The sequence below is a fragment of the Heteronotia binoei genome, chromosome 17 (genome assembly GCF_032191835.1).
Source record: "Heteronotia binoei isolate CCM8104 ecotype False Entrance Well chromosome 17, APGP_CSIRO_Hbin_v1, whole genome shotgun sequence".
NCBI lineage: Eukaryota > Metazoa > Chordata > Lepidosauria > Squamata > Gekkonidae > Heteronotia > Heteronotia binoei.
In genome coordinates, this window is record NC_083239.1 from 34,756,428 (window position 1) to 34,769,148 (window position 12,721).

Genomic DNA, 12,721 nt, shown 5'->3' on the forward strand with positions numbered 1-12,721 from the left:
TTTTGTGGACAAAAAGACAGTGTCTCCCACTCTCAATTCCCATTCAGGAGAGTGTTTTTTATCAAACTGTTTTTTGTAAACCTTTTTCGCTTCCTCCAGGTTCTCCTGAATTCCCTTCCAGCTCTCCCGAAGGCCTTCCCACCATTGTTGGCACGATGTGGGTTCTGAGGGGGTGGCAGGGAGGGGAAGCGTTGGGAAAGGCTTGCCCTCATAGCCATTTATGATTTGGAAAGGAGAGGTTTTAGTAGAGCTGTGAAGGCTGTTGTTGTAGCCGTATTCAGCGAATGGGAGTAGGTCCACCCAGTTGGACTGTTGGAAGTTAATGAAACAGCGGAGGTACTGTTCTAGAAGGCTATTAACCCTCTCCGTCTGTCCGTCCGACTGGGGGTGGTAGGCTGAGCTGAGGCCCTGCTCAATACCCGCAAGTTTGCAAAACTCCCGCCAGAAGTTGGCAACGAACTGCGTCCCGCGGTCGCTAATGACCTTGTCTGGGAACGAGTGTAGGCGTACAATGTGTGTAAAGAAAAGTTGGGCGAGTTTTTTAGCCGTGGGGAGCTGCTTGCAGGGGATGAAGTGGGCTTGTTTGGAGAATGTATCGACCACTACCAAAACAACAGTTTTGCCCTGCGACGGCGGGAGCTCCACAATGAAATCCATAGACACTACCGACCAAGGCCGGGTGGCTGTTGGGAGGGGCACTAGGTGGCCGGGAGGTTTACCCCCTCTTCGTTTAGCCATCAGACAGGTGGGACATGAGAGGACGAATTCGGAGACGTCTCTTTTGAGCCTAGGCCACCAAAACTGTCGGGTAATGAGGTTGAGGGTTTTGACATAGCCGAAATGGCCCGCCAGGCGGCTGGAATGACAATGCTCTAAAATCTGCTTGCGGAGGGAGGAGGGCACATAGATCTTTTCGTTGTGCAACAGGAGGCCGTCCTCGCTTTTACGGAGGTTCGGTGGTTGGTCTGCTTCCCGAGCAGTCTCCGCAACTAACTGAGACAAGAGGTCCGGCTCCGGGGGGCCGATCCTCTTCCCGGAGCGGGTGGTGACCCCCCCCGCGATGGCCGAAGGGGGGATAAGGGAGTCCACCACCTCCTCGCGGAGGCTCTCGTGCTGTGGCAGGCGGGAGAGGGCGTCCGCCAAGAAATTCTTGGTACCTGGGATGTGTTTCAGTACAAAGTCGAATTTGGCGAAAAACCCAGCCCACCGGATTTGTTTTGCAGTCATTTTGCGGCGCCCGGTCAATGCCTCGAGATTTTTGTGGTCAGTCCAGATTTCAAATGGGACTCTGGCCCCTTCAAGCCAGGAGCGCCAGGTTTTCAAGGCAAACATGACTGCAAAAGCCTCCTTGTCCCACACTGACCAATTTTTCTGCTCGTTCGAGAACTTTCGTGAAATGTAGGCGCAGGGGCGCAGAACCCCGTTGTCCCCCCTTTGCATTAATATGGCTCCGACGGCGGCGTCGGAAGCATCACATTGAACCACGAAAGGTTTTAACTCGTCAGGGTGGGCCAACACGGGCTCCGAGGTGAAGAGGCGTTTCAATTCTGTAAAGGCTTTTTGACACTCGGGCGTCCACGTTAGGCGCGCGCCCGGCTTTTTTGCCTCTGCCCCCTTCCCCTTTGTTTTAAGGAGCTCCGTAAGGGGTAACATGATGGTGGCGAACCCCTTTATGAAGTCGCGGTAAAAATTTGCGAACCCGAGAAAACTTTGGAGCTGTTTGCGGGTTCGTGGGGGCTCCCAGTCTAGCACCGCTTGAACCTTTGCTGGGTCCATTGACAACCCTTCCCCCGATACTCGGAAGCCTAGATAGTCTAGTTCAGTCTTGTGAAATTCACATTTTGATAGTTTGGCATACAACTTGTGCTTGCACAGGGTGTTCAACACTTTTCTGACTAGTGGTACATGTGACTTGAGATCTGGCGAATAGATAATGATGTCATCAAGGTACACCACCACCCCCTTAAACAGGAACTCTCGCAGAACCTCGTTGATAAAGTTCATGAATACCCCAGGGGCCCCCTGTAGCCCGAAAGGCATAACCAAGTACTCAAATTGTCCTAGCGGGGTATTGAACGCGGTCTTCCACTCGTCCCCCTCCCTGATGCGGACTCGGAAGTACGCGTCTCGGAGGTCGAGTTTTGTGAATATTTTCCCTGTGGCCACAGTATTCAATAGGTCCTTAATCAATGGGATCGGGTAGGCATTAGACATCGAAATCCCGTTTATCGAGCGAAAATCTGTGCAAAGTCTAAGCGACCCATCCTTTTTCTTTCTGAAGAGGACGGGGGCGGCATGGGGGGCTGTTGCCGGTCGTATGAACCCCCGCTTCAGGTTTTTGTCCAAAAATTTGCGGAGTTCCGCTTTCTCCGCCCAACCCATGGAGTACAGTTTCGCTTTTGGCAGTTGCTGCCCCGGGATCAGTTCGATTGCACAGTCCGTGGGGCGGTGAGGTGGTAACTCATCCGCCTCCTTCTCACTAAAGGCCAGTTTTAAGTCCCGGTATTCTTTGGGGATCGAGGCGACCTCCTCGAGGGTGAGGCAGGCTCGCTCATTCCGGGGAGGCGGATGCGGCCCCCATTCGGGGCGCCAATGGTGGTGTTCGCACCTCCAGTCCGGGAATCGGACGATCTGCTCCTCCCACCTTATGTCTGGCTGGTGGCGGGCGAGCCAACCCGAGCCCATCACCACATCAAACGAGCAAGAGGGGGCAATTACAAAAGTTTCGATCCCCCAATGCTCTTCGGTCCCAACGGGGACCGCCTGCGTTTCTAGCTTGCATGGCTCTCCCCTCATGGGCCCCCCGTCCATCTGCTGGAAAAGCATGGGTAGCGGGAGGGGGGACGTGGCTAATCCTAGCGCCTCTACTAGGCGGGGGGTGATTAAGTCCCGGTTGCACCCCGAGTCGATTAGTGCTCGGGCATGCATGAACCGTTTTAGGTTCGGGTTGAGAAGGGTTACGGCCATAAACAATAAACCCCCAGTGGCTCTCACCGTGAGGAGTGCCGGCTGTTGCTGGACCTGCTTCGCGGCACCCATTAAAGCAGGTCGTTGTCGTTTCCCGCCGACTCGGTGTCGTCCGACTCCCCGGTCGATTCTTCCACGGTTTCTGGTTCGGCGGTAAAATCCTCGTCAGTCGCCAAGGTGGTGGCGACGGAGCCCCGTCCGGGCTCTTTCGGCCGATTACTCTTTTTCTTCTTGGGTCCCGATGCGGTTGGCCTGGCTGTCGGCGGGGTGGACCCCGCTTTGGCTGGGCAGTTGGAGGCGAGGTGGTCCGGGTCGCCGCACCGGTAACACTTTCGGGCAGTGGTGGGGGTCACGGTTGTCGGGGCCCGTCGCCCCTCCGCCTTGGTGGGTGTGGATTTCAACCCCTTCTTCGCCAGTTGCTGTCGGCGAAGCCCCACGTGCTGGATGTTGGTCTCGACCTCTCCGGCTAGCTGGATCCACCCGACCAAGGTGTCGGGTCGCCCGTGGCTGTAGCAGCGGTCGAGGACGTTCGGGTTCAGCCCGTTACAAAAAGCAGTATATTTCATAATCTCGTTCCACCCTCTCACTGCCGCGCAGTAGCCCAGGAACTCCGTGGCATACTCGCGAATGGATCGGTTGCCTTGTTCGATGCGCTGGAGGGCTGCGATGGCTTTCTCCTCGCGGAGCGGGTCGCCGTACTGGCGGAGCATGGCGTGCAGGAACCCCGCTACGGTTGCTAGCTCGGGCTTCCTCGCGGTGAACAGCCCGACGTACCATTTGCGGGCTGGACCTCTCAGTCGGGATGCAATGTGGTACACTCGGCTGGCTTCGGTCGGGTAGTCCGCACCCCAGTGGGTAAAGAACGTGTCGCACTGTATGGTGAAGTACTCCACGTCCTCTGGGCTCCCGTCGAATGTAATTTTCAGCTCTCTCCCCCCCCCTGCGGCCGGGGGTGCCGCGGGTTGGGGCACCGGGGCCGGCAGGGCCGGTAGGGCTGGTGCAGCTGGGGCCGGCGGCGCCGGCGGTGCGGGCACGGGGACCGCCGGGGGCGCCGGAACTGGCGGCGCCGGAGGTGCTGGGACCGGCGGCGCGGGGGCCCCCGGGGCCGGAGGCGCCACTGGTTGTGGGGCCGGTGGGGCTGGAGCGGGCACCACCGGCGGCGCGGGAGCCAGCGGGGCCGGTGGGGCCACGGGCGGTTGCCCCAGCGGCAGCCCTCCCACGGGGATCCCCAGGACCGCCGTCTGCAAGGTGCGGAGCTGGTCGTAGATCGCGCCTAGGTTCTGTTGCATCTCCTCGGCCATCATAACTCGGGAGGCGTGTACGTCGTTGTGAATTTCCCGTACATAGTCGAACAGGTCGTTGCGGAGGCTCCGGACCGGGTCGTCCCCGCCTCGCGGTTCTGGACCTTCGCCCTGGTCGTCGTCTCCGTCTCCGCTTGCCCCGTCGCCCAGCATACTTCTGTACCGCTGCTCCGCCGCGTCGATCGCCGCCGTGGACTTCCGCGGGCTCCAGGATCGGGGTGCGGCGAACGCGTCCACCGAGAAAGGTGCGGGCACCTTAATCTTGCGCCTCACCCCCGTCACCTTCGGGTCGAGCGGCGGGTCCTCCGTTGGAGTGGTGGGCTCTCCGTTGTCTGGAACCTTTGCAGCCATCGGGCCGGGTTTCCAGTTCAGATAAGCTCCGAAACAATGGGATCACTGTTATAATGTCAGAACTTTAAGAACTCCAGGCAGATCCCATACTTAGTTTCCAAGCTAGGATTTTATTAGAGAGAACTAAGAACTGTTAGATACAAGGTACAAGATAACAGTGATGGCGAGAGCCAGCACTGGCCCAGTTTTATATAGTAAAACAAACAACCCACAAAGCTTTAATTCACACCGTTACAGGCACATCTGTCTTCCCACCAGTGCTATCAGCAAAGACGTTGCCTCCTTACTCTGAAGGCCACACGATTCGGCTTCAAAGGGTGTCAGTGTGAGAAAGTACAGAGATACAACATTATTCAGTCTACAGCCCCCAAATACTTTGGATACCATCGGGGCAGGGTTAACTACTACTCAGGCACTTCAGGTTAAGAAAGGTTACAATATGGGGTCGGTCTGGTTCAACGCTCAGGTCCACTCTATGCATACTTGCCAACCATCAATTATACTGGTTCTACATTAAGCTAGCAATAATAAAGTTACAAGTTCTGACAACTGTGCTGGAAGATCTAGTAGATGCCAGTAGCCGCAATTCCCCTCCAAAATACAGGAAATGAGACTATAAAAAAAGGAGAACAATCTGCTGACTTAGAATTATATTTACTCCAAGTGGCAGTTTCAATAGTTTCATTTCCAAACTGTGAGCAGTACTCTCAAACCTATCTTTGGGGCATCGGCGTTCCCAGGTAAGGTGAGTCCCCCCGATTCTGGATGGGTTGTCTTTTCTGTTCCCAATTCTGTTCTACATTAGAATCAGCGGCAGCGAAAAGATCAAAGTTTTAGAGTTGCTTTATTGCCTCTCTGTTAGGAAATACTCTGCATTGCAGATACTTCCTTCTGGAACCCCAGTCTTCATTAGAGAAAGTTAAGTGTATCATCCTGATGGTCACAGCAGAACAAAGGAACAAACTAGCTAAAGCTGTGAAACGGAGCTGTTCAGCCAGGCTTTTGGTTAACCTGCGGGCAACCACTCATTCTGGCCCCTTCTGCCCAAATTGCCCTTATACTTGTTGGATGGTATAGAGCAGGGGTATTGAACTCATTTGTTATGAGGGCCGGATCTGACAAAAAAGCTATCTTGTTGGGCTGAGCCATATCTGGTTGAGTCGAGCCATGTCGGGCCCGGCTGGGCCATGTATGTACCTATTTAAGATTAGGTAGCAGAGGTATAAATTTTATAAAGAACACAGAAAAACACAAATATATATTTTTAAAAAAGCTTAAAACATGCTTAAAACGTTAGCACTCATTGGTCTTAAAGGTGGTTCCTTTGGATTTCTCCCATGGGATCCTGGGAACTGGGCAAAGGAAGCTCTGGCTCTTTCCTTCCTTCCCCAGGGGACTTGTGGTGGTGGTGGGGAAGCTCTGTGCAATTTGCTCAGTAGCTCTGCTGTGCAATTGAGAGAGCCTGGCAAAACAAGCTATTCCTGCCCAAGGGAGGAGCCTCAACCAATGGAGAAAATTGATGGTTTTTATTGTAGCTCCTGTGTGATTGAACAAGCCTTGCAAAGCAAGCTGTTATGCAAAAGGAAGTAAGATATAGGAAGAAAGAAGCAGATGACAGCCAGTTGCTCGGGGGCCTGATAGGAGCCCTCTGGGGGCCTGATTCGGCCCCCGAACTTCATGTTTGACAACCCTGGTATAGAGGGCAATGGTTTCCACTGATTCTAACCAGACTATTATGATGTCTCTGCCCATCTGCCCTTCAATGCACAATGGATGATTACTGGCAGGGCTTGAATTCAGCAGGAGCTCACAGGAGCACAGCTCCTGAACCTCCAGCCAGGATCTGCATTCAGTGGGGAGTTCCCTCCCCACTGCGCACAGATCCCAGGGCAGATGCAAATGAGATATGCTACTGAGCTCCTGCACCTCTTTCCCTACAAAATGTCCCCCGACTTACTGGCTTGCCATCTGTTTTAAAATTGGATTCAATTGTTTATGTTCTTATAATGTGATTTTACTGTTTATAGTTCTGTTGTGATCCTACCTGAGAATGCTTGCGGGGAAATAAATGTGGGGAATCGTAGTAAAGTTCTGCAAGGTTCTGACGAAGCCACAAAGAAGGAAAGTTTAGTTTCCAAGATAGTAGGCAGACCATCAGATATATTCCTGAGAATCCCACTATTCTTTAAAACCCAGCTGCAAGAAGGGGAGGAACTGGGCATGTTTTGGCATCTGTTCTGAGCAAAAACAGCTGCATCCTACGGAAGATCTGGTGCTGCCAATCTCATATTGCATAGTGATCTGAGGGTCCGGGGCATACACATCCCTTAGCACAGTGCTGCAGGACTGGTTGCTACATTGTCATCTACGAGTAAGTTGGCCTATTCCTTTCCCTACATCCAGGCATTTTTGAAATCTGGGGATATGTGCTTCCTTCCACCCATAGAAAACAAAATAGCAGCCTTTCTATACACACATGCAAAAATGTGGAGAAGAGCTCATGTACCAAGCATGTGTTCTAGTGCTGAGCTATGAGCTGTCCCCATAATGAACCAACCTTTTGGGTGGGGACAGGAGAATGCATTCAACAAGAAGCCAACCTCTTAGACCAAAATACTTCAGGGACCCAACCAACCTTGAAGAAGCAGAAACAGATGGCCTGAGATCTTATGCTGCTCACTCAGTGTGGCAGAAGGGGAAGTTCCTGCAATAAATACAGGGCCTTGACATGCTGCTTCTCTGGTAGGGGGCTTGCAGAGGGTTGGCCAACAAAGGTTTGCACTCAACAGTGAAAGAGTGTTCTTGCCACAGATACAGTTAGGGTTGCCAGCTTAAGAACGTAAGAGAAGCCATGTTGGATCAGGCCAATGGCCCATCCAGGCCAACACTCTGTGTCACACAGTGGCCAAAAAAACCCAGGTGCCATCAGGAGGTCCATCAGTGGGGCCAGGACACTAGAAGTCCTCACACTGTTGCCCCCCCCCCCCAAGAATACAGAACATCACTAGCCCCAGACAGAGAGTTCCAACAATACGCTGTGGCTAATAGTCACTGATGCACCTCTGCTGCAGATGTTGATCCAATCTCCTCTTGAAGCTGTCTATGCTTGCAGTCACCACCACCTCCTGTGGCAGTGAATTCCATGTGTTAATCACCCTTTGAGTGAAGAAGTACTTCCTTTTATCCATTCTAACCTGACTGCTCAGCAATTTCATTGAGTGCCCACGAGTTCTCACATTGTGAGAAAGGGAGAAAAGTACTTCTTTCTCTATCTTCTCTATCCCATACATAATCTTGTAAACCTCTGTCATGTCACCCCTCCGTTGATGTTTCTCCAAGCTAAAGAGCCCCAAGCGTTTCAACATTTCTTCATAGGGAAAGTGTTCCAACCCTTTAATCATTCTAGTTGTCCTTTTCTGGACTTTTTCCTTCCACCCTGCTGTAGATATACGTGTGGATCCCGTGAACTTGCCTTCTACTGCATCCGTCTACCAAGGTCAGTATGGCTGGAAAATTTCTGGAGATTTGGGGGATGGGGCCTGGGGAGAGTGGGGTTTGGGGATGGGAGGGACCTCAGCAGGGTTTAAAGCCATAGAATCCGCCCTGCAAAGCAGCCATGTTTATGCTTGTGTTTTCCTTCTCTTTAATGGGGTGTGAGTGTGTTTCGTAAAATGGACATTTTTCTTGGCAAAATGAACTATGGATAGGGGAATTCCTGGAGATTTGAGGGTGGAAGGTGGAGTCTTGTTGAGGAGGTATCATGTTGCAGAGTCCACCCTGCAAACCAGACATTTTCTCCAGGAAACTGAGTGCTATAGACTGGAGGCTAGTTGTAAATCCAGGAGATCTCCAGATGCCATCTGGAGGCTGGCAGCCTTAGCCACAGTTAGCTCTCGCTTCTTGCTAGCAACCATCTCACACAGTGTGGCTGGGAAAAGGAATGGCTGATTCCCCTTCAGAAAGGCCACCATTTTGTACAGGAAGCCAAGAACAATTTTACAACTCTACATGACGTTGGACTTTGTTTTCTACTAGGTCAAACTAAATATTACAATGGTAGGCAGCCAGTAAGGTGTAGTGGTTAGAGCATTGGACTATGAATGACTGCAATCATAGTTTACTATGATTTGATGTAAGCTGCCCTGAGCCTGCCTTGGTGGGGAGAGTGGGATATAAATCGAATTAAACATAGACATGAAGGGAGACCCTGGTACAAACGTATATTCAGGGTCTAGCCACATCATATGGTGTTTCGGACTCCATTCCAGGATCTTCCCAGGTTCTCATCAGATAGATGCATGGTAGGAATACGCAGCTGAAACGTAGGCCCTCTGATGAACGGGGGCCAATTTGGCTAAGGGGCCATGATGAATATGGAGAGAGGACTTAACCCTTTCCCAACTTGAAACTTCCACTGGAGAAACGCATGTGTATCCTGTCAGTACCTGTAAATTTCCCCAGTGGGGCAAAAAGCAGCTCCCATTCTGAACCAGCCCTGTTGTTTATGAGAAACTGAAACTTGGAAAAATCTTTGCACACTTCTGCTTGACAGCAGCTGGCTACATATCCACTAAATGAAAGTGAACATGCATACACACATCCACACAAAACAGCCAAAATAAGACAGTTAGCATGCACACATTTTTGTAATCTCACTGGGCAATTTACTCATAGGAGATGCTGACTGTAACCATCTGCTGTATTTCAACATGCTTCTTCAGACTAAGAGGAAAATGAAAGCAGAGCAGCCTAGGAGTGGAGTTTTCCTCCAAGGAAACAGAAGGACTCTTCAGGGTTATTTTCCTTCTTCCCATTCTTCACGTACACCCTGGGAAGACCCACGTGGCTCTGCTTACTCGCCCCGTCCATTCAGCTTTCCTCTTGCTCAGATTTAAAGGCACATGCAGAGTCCAAAACACAAACAGTTTGCAGACTTCTTTTAAGCCTGCACAGATTTTAAGGTTCACGGTGGCTGTTGGGGTGGGGCATCTTCCTGCCAGCCAGCTGGCTGGTGGTGGGGAGGAGCCTGCAAAATTGAGGGATCTTCCGCTGAGACCTGGGTATAGCAAGCCGAAAATCTGCTCATGGAGGAAAAACTCGCACCCTACTTTGTGATGATAAATATTCCTCTCCTTCATCTTCTTCCTGCGGCCAGGGAAGACACTGCTTGTAAATAAGTTGGAATGTTTGCATTCAGACATCACATGAAATCATAATTAAGACTAACTCAGCTTGATAAACCGATTTCTTATCGTGGATTCAGAATAGGGTGGGAGGTTTTTTGTATTTTTATATGCTTGCACAGACACCTGGAAGTTATGCTGACCTCTGTGACTGACCCCTACTGAGGGCCTAGAGGATATTCAGGGAGGTGGCTGAATAAAGCCTGCCCCAGCCCTCCCGACTGCTGGTATTCCAAGGAGGTCTCCCATCCAAGTACCTGCCAGATTTGGGCTTGCCTGGGTTATTCAAGTCAGGTTGATTCAGACAAGGCTTTGACATATCCTCCTCCTCCTCCTCCCAACATTTATTGGCATAACGGCACAAATCAGGTTTTGACATATCCTTTAACATCAGTAGGACATGGAAAAATTAGCTTGCAAATTTCCTTTCCAAGGGCATCATCTCCAAATTGTAGTAACATTACTAATTAGGGGAAGGAGTTGCATTCAGACAAACACATAGTTTAGCAAAACCACAGCTTGATGTGATGTTGGAACTGAGCAAATGTGCTTGTTCTTTATGGGATTACATGTCTATGAATGGGGGAGGGGGAAGCTTTTGGATGCTAATGCTGGGTTGCAAGGATTTCCATATCCCCTGCCGACCAAGATCTCTGCAAATAAAAAAAAAGTCCTCCTGCGTTTAACCTCTCTCTCTTTTTAAAAATCAGACTTTTTATAACAGCAGCAAGCATGGTCTTGGTTATAAAGAATAATTTCCTCTTCTTTAATGACCAGAAGGAAGGTAATCTTAAAATGCTGGTAAACCACCATTAATTCAGAAACCCACACATCTCACCCCCACCCTAACCCTCTATTTCTAAAGCTCCCTAAGGACCCACGGTTTAAAGATAACTTTAAAGGTATCTTTAAAAAGTCTGTATACGGTAAGTCCACTAAAATGCACCAAGTGTTGTTTCCGTCCCATATGCAAACAAAGTCATGCTCAGGGGAGGGCAGGGATGGGCTTTGCAAGGTCTGCTGAAAGGAGAGGAGGCCTCCTTCAAGTAAAGCTGGTTGGCCTACCTACTGGTGGGTGTCTTTGCACCTCCCAGGTGAGAACAAGAGAGGCCAAAGAAGCCCAGGCAGGTGGGACAGCAGAAGACCCACCTTATAGTGGGGGGAAGGAGGGCAAAAGATCTTGTCTGGCTGCTGGGTGAGGTGCCCATGCCCTTTGGCGTGTCCATGCTCTGTCTCCATTTCTGCTGCAGTCCAATTGGGTAAAGGAGAAGGAAGGTGCCACCACAAGCAGGAAGGAGCTGGGATCACACAGCAGGTGAGTGATGAACTTTTGTTTTCACGGGTCCAAACTGCCTGAAATGGGGGTCTCCTACCTTTTTTGTTTTTAGTGGGAAAAGAGGATAGAGCTAGGGCTGCTACCTCTGGGTTAGGACATTTATGGAGATTTGGAAGAGGAGCTTGAAGAGGGCACAGTATGTAGAGGAGAAGAACCTCGAAGGGTTATAAAGCCATAGAGCCCACCCTCCAAAGCTGCCACTTTCTCACAGAAACTGATATCTGCAGTCTGGAGATAGGGTTGCCAGGACCCCCTGGCCACTGGCCAAAGATGGGACAGGAGAGTTGCCAGTTCCATGTTAGGTAACTTCTGCACATTTGAGGGGTGGAGCCTGGGGAGGACAGAGACCTCAGTGGAATATAATGTCATCTAGAATCCACCCTCCAAAGTACCCATTTTCTCCAGAGGAACTGGTCTCTGTAGCCTGCAGATGAGCTGTGATTATGGGACATACCCAGACCACACCTGGAAGTTGGAGATCAGTTGTAATTTTGTGAGCTCTCAAATGTTTGTGTAATCCAGGGGTGGCCAAACTTTCTTAACATAAGAGCCACATAGAATAGATGACAGATGTTCGAGAGCCGCAAAATATGAATGTCAGATCTTTGAGAGCTGCTAGGAAGGAAGGAAGGAAAACAGATGGGGTGAGGGGTGAGGGAGAGGTAGAAAGAAAGCAATTTTAACTTTAAATGCATTGTCCAACTTGCCAGTTGGCTTGTCTTGGATAAGTGATTTAAGGAGACAAATGCCTTCTTCAAGCCAGCTGACGGGGCAGTGGGAGCTTCAAGAGCCACATAGTATGTATGAAAGAGCCACATGTGGCTCCCAAGCCATAGTTTGGCCACCTCTCGTGTAATCTTTTCTTCTGAGGTGAAGTTGACTTGCATTTCTTCCTGGGACTGTGTCTCTTGGTGGGTTTGGAGCAGAAGATGGGGGGAGGGGGGTATGACTTCAACCACTTCCTTAAATGTACCTTGTACATGTTTATATATGTTTTTCTACTGTTGCTTCCCCATGCTGTTTTCTTAACATGTATCACACCCCCAGGTCCTGTTTGCCTGGTACGGAGGACATTCTGATATGTGCACTGATTGTATGGTGTAGTAGTAACAGTATCAGGTTAGGATCTGGGAGACCTAGGTTCGAATCCCTGCTCTGCTATAGAAACTGGTTGATTGCCCTTGGGTGAGTCACACACTCTCATCCTAACTTGCCTCACAGGGTTGTTGTGAAGATAAAATAGAAGAGAGGAAAATGATGTAAACAGCTATGAGTTCCAGCTGGGGAGGAAAGTGGAATATAAATGTGCTAATAAATATATACCGGGCTTTTTTTGTAGGGAAAGCCCAGCAGGAACTCAGGCGCATATTAGGCCACACCCTGTGACATCACTGTTATTTCACACAGGGACTTTTTTGGTAGAAAAAGCCCAGCAGGAACTCATTTGCATGTAAATCCACACCCCCTGATTCCGAGCCAGCCAAAGCTATGTTCCCGTGCATTCCTGCTTTTAAAAAAAGCCCTGAATTTGGGACATAAATGAGCTAAATCAACAAATAAGCTAATAAATAAAATGTTAGTTC